The following is a 13758-nucleotide window of genomic DNA, read 5'->3' on the forward strand; positions in this document are numbered from 1 at the left end:
ACTGAAAACTTCTTCAAACACCCGATGATATAAAAATCAAGACTTTTATGCAAAACTCAATTCAACCATCAAAATAGAGTGAGAAAATGATAATAAATTTAGATAAATAGAGATACCTGCTATTACATTCAAATTTAAATTATCACTTAAACCCTAGTGACTAAGCAAGATACCTGTACTCAAATCACTTTTCAGAAGCTATTATCAATGGCTAAAAAAATTTATAGATGAAAAGCGACACATATTACAGTACTTCCATGAAGAGTAACATCGACAGAAATTAACCCCAAAGTCTTTCTTTATTATTCGAATAAAAATTTACACGAGAGATTTTCGCTTAGTACATGACTCAAAGGTCGTATGAATTGACTGACAAATGATTTCCTATTTAAAGATAAATTCTCCAACGACTAGTTCGAGTGATCCTTGTCAAAACAATCTCGACTGTTGATGAGGATCAAAATTTCTTTTAATCTCATCCGTCGAAATTTTAAATTCTTGAGGAAATTCAAATTTTTCAATTAAATGCATTTTAATTAATTCAAAAATTAAATTTTTGAACTAATTTCCTAAAAATTTTGACTTTGACTTAACGCTGGACCAAAGGCTTAAAATTTAGCAAAATAATTAATTTACCTTAGTCTCGGGACCTTTTAAAATTTTAATTTTAAGGTCCAACAAATTTTGCCTTTGGAGAATTAAATATACCTAGGACCTAGAATTAATTAAATTTCTAGCTTAGGATTTTCATTAATTTTTTGGCAAGAAAATTTAAGTAATTAACCTATAAGGGGATAAATTATTTTTTTCAACCCTCAAGACACTTTACATCATAATTTTCATATTTTTACATCATAAAGGGGAAACCCATTTGAAAAATACCCTCTTAGACTACCCATTTTTGCGACACAAATATAATCCAACAGACCAAGAAATTTGTAATAAAATAACCTAACCAAATAGTTAGGATTATTCCCAAATCACTTTTGCATAAACTCAATCTATAACACTAGGACTCGCCTAAGATTTCAGTGAAAAATCCATTCCGGCTTTGGGGTAAGGGTGAAGGAAAACTTTGTCAACCATTTGAGAATGGATCGGTGAGACAAAAAACCTCCCGAAATGTAGATCATCACCAGAAAAGTAGGTTTACCTAGGCAATTACGTACATGACATGGAGCTGTTGAGATTATTTACATTATACACATGTAGAATGGGTTTACATTATAACATGATGATCAGGTTGATGATGATAGCTGAACGACACGGACACGTCGATCATGTGCTATTCCTTTTGTGAAAAAAGGGGGTGTACTGCTATGGGTCATTGACACATAGTGGTCAACATCTGGCTCTACTTGGGGACATGTTGCTGCAATAGAGAAATGTGAGAATCCAGAATCTGCATCCATGCAACACACAATATAACATAAGTAGCTTCCATAAAAAAAATCATCATATAACATTAAGCACATGAAAGATATAAGATCCTCATTTATTAGCTAGTCTAACAACTTGAAAAACATAAATCTAACTACAAAATGAATTACTAAAATAACAGGGCATAAGATTAAAATACAATACAAAGATACCCCATGGAATCAAATGTGTTCAATATAGTGCATACTGAGAATTTCCTGCTTTCAGGCAAATCTGTCAGTTGTTTGTCAGATGTGCCATGTCCAATCTTGCATATGGTAGGACCTTTTCCTATCTAAAAATCAAGCTGCTCGTGACCATCTGATGCATCAAACCGCTTTCTCATTCTCTTTCTCTTGCACTTTTATTTGTGGCAGGCTATATCACTGATGATGTGGAACATTCTGCTTGAAAACTCTCAGATGAAGTATGTAAGATATGCATACCATGTCTTTCTCCATTATGCATATGATCTGTCAAGAATGATGGATCAGTCTCATAGGTGTCATGAGTTATATCTTGATCTTTTATGACCGGTGGATCAAACATGCAAGCATTAATCTGGTTCTTATTAGTTTCCATTTTATTCGAGTCACCTTCAATTGGCCACTTTTCAATGGAACAAATGACCTCATAACAACATGGAGCTTGTTGCAACAGATAGGGAGGCTTATGATCTGTTGATGTTTCCTTGTTCCTTTCATCCTCTAATTGATGCTAAAGTTTTTGTACCTGTATTGTTATGGCATCCTCCATGGTCAATAACTTATTCTGAAGACATATCTGACCAACTTCCATATTTTTTTTATTACTTTACCATTATCTGCTTTTATGGTCATCAAGCAATGTGGCATAGAGTTTATCTCTTTCTCATGTTTTTCTTGTATGGTAGCTAACTAATTATTATAATCGAATCTCATGATGGTCATTTCTTCATCCATAGTTGACAATCTGTTCTGAATCGATCTTATTTCTTCTTGATAACTTGTTTCCATGGCAGTCACGTGATTTGAATGATTAAATTCCATGATCATCATATTTTCCTCTAGGGCTAATAACTTGCTTTGCATAGAATTAATTTCCCTGTCATGATTAGCTTTCATGGTTTCCATTTCCTTAGCATTCTCACTCTGCATGTTGGTCCTCATATCCTCCATATTCTGAACACACTTTTCTACTATAGTGGCTACGTGATCAGAGTGTTTAATTTTCATGATTTCCATCTCCTCACCATGTTTTTCTAGTTGAGTGTACAAAGTTCTCATATCCTTGATGTAATCAGTTATATTTTTTTTTGATTAAGCTCCATATTTTTTACCAAATGTGTTTGGATAAACTGCATGCCTTTAACAAACTGCTTTAGTTCTTCTATAAGATGCTTATCATTCTCCCTTTCATTGTCGACACTGATTTGATAACTTGTTTATGCTTTTCCACTATCATGGATTTGTCTTGCAATGGTACAAGTGGATGGAACATTATGATATGGATAATTGTTTTGAAATCTTTCATTGACAATTAGATCCTTTACAAGATCACTTTCATTATGTTGTATAGTGTTAGGGGCATAAGGCGAGCCACCTTGATCAACATATCTATCTGTAAAAGAATTGATGATGTCTTGTAAAGAAGTGAAAGAATCTTCAAGACAATTATGAAACCAATTCAAAGCATCACCGTCTAAAGAAAATACAAATAGACACATATTGAAATCTTCATTTTTATATTGGGAAGAACGACAATATTTGATTATTGTTTGAGTGACCTTGCATAGATGCTTTCAGGTAGCGACTAAATCACCACCTGAGAACAAAGGCAATTAATGAATGGCCTCTTCTGGCATATCATGGAGAAAATAAGTAAAATGACGTGGGGTAAACAAGTCATCCATGGTGACTTGTTTAAAGGGATAAGGAGGGACCAAATGGATGCTAGAGAGAGACCCCTTCTCAACAAATCAAGAGATCCACAAGAAGTGAGCTTCTAGTAGAAATTCTTGTAAGAAATGAAATAAGTGGAGTCGCCACTTGAACATGAATCTAGCTCTAAGATCCAAACGACAAAAACAACTGGATATAAGGGAAGACTTCTTGTTTGAGAAATAATTTATGAATAAGTGGAGTCGCCACCCAACAAGAAACGAATCGAAATGTCCAGATGCTGAATGAAACGATTAATGAGATGACAAAATATAAGGCGATGAAAAGATCAAATGATGCCAGGAAATGTTGTGCTGATGGGATAAAGATTAGATGATTATAAAAATGTCGCGAGGACCAAGGATAGAAAAACTCTAACCCTAATAATGGCGCCAAAAAATGTTGGCGTTACTGGCTAAAATGAATGGTAGAAAGATGAAAGATGAAAGATGAATGTCGTAGAGCCGAGGCCCAATAAATTGGTCCCTGTTAACGACGCACAAAGTGTCTAGGCACCACGACAATGCTCAGAGTAAGGGTTGTCACTATAATCCTTACTCACTCCATTTAGACTCTCTCCCAGGCAAGTCAAGGGGTGTAGTCCCTAAGGTGAATGGATGATGGTAGCTTATGGAACACGGGCTCTAGGAGATTTTAATGATGAACAATTTGATGAATTGTAAATGAATCTCAGTTAAATCAGATGAATAAGTTAAATGCTAATGTAACGACCACATGATAGAGTTGACTAGAGACCAGTGCCCTAGTGTTCAATTAACTGCAAATTAAGTAAGAAAACAAGTTATCCAGAACAATTTTCCAATATGTGACGAATAGTGACAATCATGAATAATCAATATACATGCCCAAAACTTCAACATGCAAGAGATTCTAGATCTAAAATAATTTTCATTAGGAATTTAGATCTATAACAATTAACTTTCCCCAATATGATTTAAAACATTTATCGCACCTTGACCATAGAAAAATCATGAAAATTTAATTAATCACCAAATAACACCAAGGAACTTTAAATTAGCATTTTAATTATTCCTTAGGCAATTGCTTTAATGGTAACTGAAGAAATCAAAATCTTTCCTTTAATGTGACGAAAGTAAAACGAATCAAAGGATTAATAAATTAAAATTTAATGGGTCATAGGCCACATTATTATTATTATTATTATTTTTTTATATGTGAATGTGTGAATCCTTTTAATTTAATTCCTTAGTCACCAGAATTTTAAACCTTTTTATTTTTATTTATTTATTTATTTTTTAGATTTTTAGAATTTTTTAATTTTCAGGATTTTTAGATTTTTCAAAATTTTTATATTTTTTGAATTTTGCAAAAAATAAAGAGTAAAAAAATAAGAAAAATTAAAATCAAATGCCAAAGAGAAAAAAGAAAAACCTCTTTTTATTGTTTTTTAAATGTTTTAGATTTTTTTAATGGTGTTTGAAATTTTTAAGATATTCTAGATTTTAGAAATTTTTTAGATTTTTTAATTTTTTTGGGATTTTTTTTAAGTGTTAATCAAAAACGAAATTGAAAATAGAGGGGAAATCATAAAAAGACTAAATGAAATCAATTATTATTATTATTTATTTATTTATTTATATTATTATTATTATTATTATTTTTTCTTCAGAAATCGAAATTAATATAAAATCGAATCTCAAATAGAAAAGCTAAAAATATTCTAACCCCTAGTCTCTACCCATATACACATAAAAAAAAGGAAATTAGAAATTAAACTAACTAAACTAAATGAAAATAAAAACTAACCTAATGCATACATAAGAATGAAACGCATATATAAAAAAATCGAAAGTGTATGTTTGTTGTTTGGCAGGCTCGACGGCGGCAGCAAGTAGGGAAGACACAGTGAGGAGGAAAAGCTGGACGGAGCTGAGGGATGGATGTGGGATTGCAAGGTTTTGATGGAATTTGCTGTGCGTTTGTAGATCAAAGGGATGGACGACAAAAAGGAGAGCGAAGGAGATGCAGCGGAAAGGAGGTCAGCGTGTAGGTGATGGGAGCCATGGGCTGCAACGGACACAAAGGGAGGCTGCAAATTTGCTACAACGGACGCAAAGGGAGGCTGCAAATTTGCTACAACGGATCTGAGTAATGGCTGGCAAAAAGTGAGTTATGGAGCTACAATGGAAGGATCGAAGGGGAGAAATGGAGTAGCGATGATAGGATTGAAGGGGAGAAATGGAGCAACAATGATAGCGGGGGTTTGGTGAGGAAAACACAGAGAGAAAGTGGATAAGTGTTACGCACAACAGAAGGAGAGGAGGGGATAAAGATGTGTTGGTCGAAGGAGCAGTGTATGGAGAAAGGAATCTGTGGATTTACAGCAGGTCGATTTGGAGGATGCGTGGGCAGTGGGGAAGAACGCAGAGTATGATGAGACAACACACAGGTTTAGGCTAGTGCTTTTGTAGATTGAAGGACGAGCGATGGGGAGCCAGATGGAGCTGGAAGTGGTGGAAAAGTTGCTGGACAGATTTTTCTAATGAGAGAGATGGCAGCAAGACTGGGGTTTGCAGATTTGTAGAGAATGCAACAACAACAAAAAGGATGTGAGGCTTCTAATATATATATATATCGAAATTGCACAGTGAACTTCACAAACCAGGCCGCAAATCAAAGAAACCAATCAGCAAATTGGTGGCCCAGAAACCCCTTAAAATTTTTTCGGAAATCTTAATTAAAATTATGGAAGCCTTACAAAATTTTCTAGATTTAAAAATCTTTGAAACCTTAGACTTCAAAGTTAATTTGAATAATATCCTTGCAAAATGATGTTGATGAACCCTAGAGATCTAGATCTTACCCTCTAGGGCCTAGATCTGGACTCTACACAGATTTCTTCCTCAGATATGTAACTGCAAGACAATAAGAAACACCCAAATGATATATACAATGATAAAACTAAAACCCAGAAAAACCCAAGTCAGAAAACCAAAAATAATTACAGATCTATGCATAGGAATGACAAATCTATGAGATCTAAGAAGTGTGAGTCCAACTCTGCTCCTAGATCTAATAGTCTAGGCTCTCAACAGTTAGATCTATCAATTTCGCACATATTTTTTTTTTTTGGATTTAAAGGAGATGCTTAGCTCAAAACCCTTCATGCATCACCAAAATAAAATCTTATGATAAGCTTAGGAACAAATTAAGCTGGGCTCTTCAGAAAAAACAGAACGGGAGTTGGCTGGTCCAACTGAAAACTTCCCCGAATTCCCGATGATTTAAAAATCAAGATTTTCCTGCAAAACTCTATTCAACCATCAAAATAGAGCGAGAAAATGATAATACAATTCAGATAAATAGAGATAATTGCTATTACATTTAAATTATCACTTAAACCCCACAGACTAAGCAAGATACCTGTACTCAAATCACTCTTCAAAAGCTATTATCAATGGCTACAAAAATTTACACATGAAAAAATGATACATCTTACAATACTTCCATGAAGAGTAACACCGACGAAAATTAACCCCAAAGTCTTTCTTTATTATCTGAATAAAAATTTACACGAAAACTTTTCTCTTAGCACAAGACTCAAAGGTCGGATGAGCTCACTGGCAAATGACTTCCTATTAAAAGATAAATCCTCCAATGGCTAGTTCGAGTGATCCTTGTCAAAACAATCTCGACCGTTGATGAGGATCAAAATTTCTTTTAATCTCATTCGTCGAAATTTTAAATTTTTGAGGAAATTCAAAATTTTCAATTAAATGCATTTTAATTAATTCAAAAATTAAAAATTTGAATTAATTTCCTCAAAATTTTGACTTTGACTTAACCCCAGGGACCAAAGGCTTAAAATTTAACAAAATAATTAATTTACCTTAGTGCCGGGACCTTTTAAAATTTGAATTTTAAGGACCGACGAATTTTTCCTTTGGGGAATTTAAATTTACGTAGGACCTAGAATTAATTAAATTTCTGGCTTAAGATTTTAATTAATTTTTTGGCCAAAAAATTTAATTAATTAACCTATGAGGGGATAAATTATTTTTTCCAACCCTTAAGACACTTTACATCATAATTTTCATATTTTTACATCATAAGGGGGAAAACCCATTTGAAAAAGACCCCCACAGACTACCCATTTCTACGACACAAATATAATCCAACAAACCAAGCAATTTGTAATAAAATAACCTAACCAAATAGTTAGGATTATTCTAAAATCATTTTTACATAGACTTGATCTATAACACTAGGACTCGCCTAAGATCCCAGTGACAAAATCCATTCCGGATTTGGGGTAAGGTTGAAGGAAAACTCTGCCGACCATTCGAGAATGGATCAATGAGACAAAAAACCTCCCGGAATATAGATCATCACTAGAAAAGTAGGTTTACCTAGGCAATTACATACACGACACAGATTTGCTGAGATTATTTACATTATATACATGCAGAATGGGTTTACATTATAACATGATGATCTGGTTGATGATGATAGCTGAACGACACGAACACGTCGATCATGCGCTATTCCTTTTTCGAAAAAAGGGGGTGTAATGCTATGGGTCATTGACACGTAGTGGTCAACACAGCGTAATGACCAACTCTACCACAAGCAAACCACTTGAAGGGATGCTTACCTCTGAATCTTCTAGTACCCACTTGGAGTTTCTTTACGAAGTTTGCCTCTTCTTCTTCTGATACGTAACCTGATTCTTTCTTTTCTTTTCCTTTTGCAGTAGCTTTGAATGCAACTTCTCTAATATATGAGGGACCCACTTTTCTCATTTCATAGGCTGTTAGAATACCATGAAGTTGTACAACAATAAGATTCTTCAAGTCCTGCATTTCTTCTATGGCAGAAACTTTTGAATTGAATTTAAGAGTTAGAGACCTTAATATTTTTTCAGCCAGTGATGATTCTTTTATTTCTTCACCAAGATTTCTCATAGAATTCACGATGTCATCTACCCTAAGAAATAAACTTGTGATACTTTCATCATTGTGCATTCTAAGAGTTTCATATTGAATTTTAAGAGTTTGAAATTTGACACTTTTTACTTTGGTGTCACCTTCATAGCTTTGGATGATCTTGTCCCATATAGCCTTTTCCGTATTCAGCTACATGACTTTGACAAATTCTGATTCTGTCAAGATTCCTAACAGAGCATTGACAATATTTGCATTGGTCTCATATTTCTTATTTTCTGCTTCCTCTGTGGGAATGGAGGATGTACATTGATAGCCTCCTTCAACGATTCCCCATACATCTTCTCCAAGTGATCGTAAGTAAGCTCTTGTTCTTACCTTCCAGAAAACTAGATTAGTTCCATTGAATAATGGTGGCTTGATAGATGATGTCCCCTCTTGATTGATCATATTGATGAATCTTCCTTCAAGTGATCAAGCTTCTTCCGAAGGACCTGCTCTAATACCAATTATTGAGAAAAATATTGAGGGGGTGGGGGGTGAATCAATATTTAAAACTCACTTAAACTTTTTCTTTTCTCACTCGTATTTCTGTATGTGACTTTACTGAAAGGAACTTGAATATATTCATGACTTTAATGAAGACAACTAGCATATATCCAATCAAATTAGTTTTCAGTTAATTCATCATCTGTTTAACTTGAACCAGTGTATCAGTACTTCAATAGAAAATAATTAAATAGTAACCATGTGTAGTAAGAACAAAATAAACTGTCACATATAAGCAACACGCATGAACACCAGGATTTTAGGTGGAAACCCAATGTGGGAGAAAACCACCGCTGCTGTCGTCTCTATCTTCTTTTATTATTACGAAAAACTTTACAATATTGTAGTAATGCAGACCCATACCAGCACGCATGCACCCACCTACAGAAGGCTACAACTTTCTCTCATTCTCCAGCACCCACTGGAAGGGAGCTCCAAACTCGTGATCTCGTTTACTGACACCCACTAGAAGGGAGTTCCAACCCACTTATCTTATTTACCAACACCCACTGGAAGGGAGCTCCAACCCCCTGACTTGATTTACCAACTACCACTAGAAGGAAGCTTCAACTTCCTCACTAAAGACTCCAACTCTCAATACCACCATGGACCACATTTCATAAATTTTCACACTAGATCCACCTGATACAAAACATCACAACTTGTAGGCCACTTTTTATCAAATTTTTAGACTAGACCCACTATCAAAATTGAAACTGATCACTGTAGTGAATCACTCAATCATTGATCCAGCTCAGTCAACCAATCACTAAATCAAATTTGACCCAAATCAATCAACTTATTCTCAAACAACCAAAGCAGTTAGATCACTGTAATAAAAATACCATTAATGTACCTTAACATTGCATCAACTCACTATACCAACTAAAACCTTGATCAATAAAATATCAAAATATATACACTAGTTTACTATATCAAACTCACGTGTATATGTGACTTCCTTGAAGCATAATTGCGTACAGATCTCAAAACATAGAGCCCTAAAACTGAATCACTATCATTTTGAAATAGACACTGAGTTACACCCCGGACCATTGAATCACTCTGATATAATCACAGAACCATCACAACTCTTCAATCACATATAACTAGTAGCATCATCACTTCTTTAATCAATCAATTCAAGCTTCAAACATTACTATTAAACCCAGATCAAACATAGCAAGACTGATTAGACTGATCAAACATCTTATTCAGCAAAACCCTAGCTTATATACACGCTTTCCACAAAGCACTTCTGCGTGTATACACCCTTTTGCAGGAATCAAACCCGTGTACAGTTTTGTCCAGATACACGACTTACCATCATTAAACTTGCGTATGTATGCATCTTCCAAGTTATCAAACCCACATATAGATCTGCAACTTTTGACTTATAACTTCATTGCACATCAGATATTTAGAACAAATTCATCTCCCAACATACATAATAAAACACGTGTCAGATATAAATATCACAGATCAAACCAATCCACCATCAATATAGTCATTTCAGATCTATTGGATCTGATCCATCATCAAATTCCTGGGTGCATACTTAGTTTTAGATCAAGCAATTCATTAACAACCCATTACATGCACATTTGCTTCACATCTAACTATTCATGAAATATTCATCACTTGCACACCCTAAGTACTTTGATCTGCATCTCCTTGTATAGCTTAGCCCTTATCCAATACCAAAGGTCAAAACCACACTTATTCTTTGAATGGATCAAATATTCGTTGATGGGCTCAATAACATGTGTCAATACTATGGTAAATACCTTTGGTATTCAGAATACCATGGCATAGAAACTATATACACTTTTTATTCTTCATACCCGCGTATATACGTGACTTTGCTTCACAGAACCCGTGTATACTTCTTCAAATTTTATCCTTATCATTCCTCTATCTCTGAACTTCTATGCCTTTAACCAAACTCTCTGTCACATGTAAACACATCCTTTTGACATATTCAACAAGTAGGTTTCCATAAAAATACAATTCATCAATTAGGTTTCCATCAAGGAAAACACATTAGTCATAATGCCAACAATACTTCTCTTTCCGCTGTACTTACTGAGAAGGATTATCAGAATAATGAGTGGCCAATATCTTTCATGAGCATTAGCCTTCAAGGACCCAAACTCAACTACCTCGCCATTGATAAGAAATCATACACAATCTATAAGGTGGCGAAGCACTTCTGACCTTATCTCTTAAAGAACCATTGCATTATCTTTGTGCTACACCTAGAAGTCAGATCACTGTTTGTTCAACAAAAGCTGGGTGAAAGAAGAGCGAACTGGATGTTTGGTTTACAAGAGTATGAATTAGAATTCAAGCCAATTCATACAATCAAGGGGCATGGTCTATGCCCTCTAGTAGCAGAAACAATAGATGCGAAAGAAGAAGATCCGTCTGGTTGGGACCATGAAATCAAAATGTATAGTGTTGAACAAGCTTCCCCTACTACCATCACAAACTCTTGGTACATAGACGTGGGCCAGTATCTTGAGAATGACACCTTGCTCTCTCCCTTATATACACAAAAAAAGAGGGCACTTAGAATCAAATCATTATGTTATCAACTGGTGCATGGGGTGCTTTTTAGGAAGCACCATAACGAAGCTTTGTTCAGATGCTTGGAAGCGCATGACTCGGAGAAATTACTGCATGATCTCCACGACAGACCCGCTGGGTGACACTTCGCGGGTAACACAACTGCACACAAGGTTATGCAAGCCGATTTTTATTGGCCCACATTATTAAAAGATGCTCATGCATATGCCTGCAAGTGTCTGGTTTTTCAAAGGTGTTCCGATAGAGGAAAGAGGTCAACCACCCCGTTGCAACCTATCACAGTCGAAGAACCATTTCAATAATGGGGCCTAGATGTTATTGGTGATATTTTTCTGCACTCATCAAAGCAACACCACTACATCCTTGCTGCTACAAACTATTCATGTAGCGGACAAGAAGCAGTTCTTCTCAAACACATGAATGATTAGGAATTCATCATCTTCCTTAAAAAAAACATCATCTCCAAGTTCGACATTCCCACTTCACTTATTTTTTTACAATGCAACGTATTTTTCATCGTTAAAATTATATGATTTTGCATTGGAAAATGGAATCGTATTGAAACATTTAGCTAACTATTATGCATAGGGAAATGGCCTTGCTGACTCTGCAAGTAAGAACCTCATCCACTTTGTTGGGTCTAAAATGTGGATGCAAATTAGAGTTTCATTTACTATCAATCCGGGTAAGTAAACTTCGAGGATCATCCAATATATATGGACTTAGAGACAAACTAAACTAAGCTAGGTGAAGAAATATTAAAGCTCCCTTACAGGAGACTGTTCATTAATATTTCTAATCAACTATTTAAACTAATGAAATTAAAGCTCTTAAACATAATTTTGATTGATTGCATGAAATATTAAAGCTCTCTTACAAGAGACTATTCGTTTATATCTCAAGCATATAAATCAGAAACTTAAACTAATGAAATCAAACATTAAATAACAAATCACATTCATTGAAGGAAACATTAATACTTTATTAAGAAATGTCACTCATTAATATTGAAAACATATGAAACTAATAATTTAATCTAATGAAATTCATAAACATAAAATAAAATCTTACCAAAACAAAAGTGTACTTGCTAGGCAACGGGGATCCTTCCAAGGATTCACAAGCACACCAAAAAAGAAGTCAAATATAGAGGATTAAAGAAGCTCCATTTTATTCATCATAATCTTCAAAGTACAATGGCTAAAATCCCATATGATCCTAACCAAAACTATTCTAAATTCTATCTAAATTAACATTACTAGGTTACAATGAAGGACTAGGTTCTAAGATTCTAAAAATATTAAGATTACAAATGAAGGAGATAACACTCCTATTTATACAAAATCTATGATAACACTCATAAATGTAGATCCACTATTTCCTCCTTTGATCCACATATTTCTCAACCAATGGTGACACATAACCCTATCCTCCATGATCTCCTCCATGAGGTCCATGATCTTCTCCATGAGGTCCATGATCTCCTCAAATTCGAATTTGAACATAGAGTGCCACATAAAGATGCCTTGGAGGCTTCCTTTGTACCTACACATGTCAACAAACTCATTCTAACTGTTAGGTATAAGTATATGGATATTATTTTCTAAAGTTTAACCACAAATTCACTTAAAAATACTAAGAATTAATAATGTTTTGGAAAACACAATGGTAACCCATTTAATGATGAAAGTGAAGATGATGTGGTGACATGGTGGTGGAATAGAGGTGAGAAAATGTGTGAATGGAGTGAAAGTGGATGTATTTTAAGGATAATTCTTAGGCCCAACACACATCATCAAAAAGACAATTTTCTATGAACAGAGGAACTTACACTCTGCTTTGGCGAATCCCTTATGGGTTGACCGAGTCACGCCAAAACCCTCTTTGAACACATCTCCTTACTTCTTGGTTTACGGAAAAGAAGCCATCCTACCCCCGAACATCTACTTGCTTGCCCTTCAACTTTCACAAGAATCCCAGGGCAAGCCATGCTTATTGGTTCAACGTAGGATAGACACCCTTCACAAGCTGTAGGAAGAAAGGAAAAAAGAAAAAGAAAAAAATTCACTTCACTAGAGTCGTATCAAGAGGTGGTTCAACAAGAAGTCCACCGGGAAGAATTAATTTATTGTGGGTGACTTAGCCTTGAAGTGGGACAAATCCCATGAGGACAAAGGAAAATACACTAAGTTCCAATCCTTGTGGATCAGACCATTCACCATACATGAAAATCTTGGACAACACACATATCATCTGCAATCACTAGATAAGAGGATTGACTCTCTTCCCAGTAATGACCAAGACTTAAAACATTATTTTCAATGATGATCTGGGGAGGTTCCCTTCCCTATGTACAT

This window comes from Pinus tabuliformis, chromosome 1_2, assembly GCF_031772625.1.
Source record: "Pinus tabuliformis cultivar Carrire ecotype Pingquan chromosome 1_2, CPIR1, whole genome shotgun sequence".
NCBI classification, from domain to species: domain Eukaryota; kingdom Viridiplantae; phylum Streptophyta; class Pinopsida; order Pinales; family Pinaceae; genus Pinus; species Pinus tabuliformis.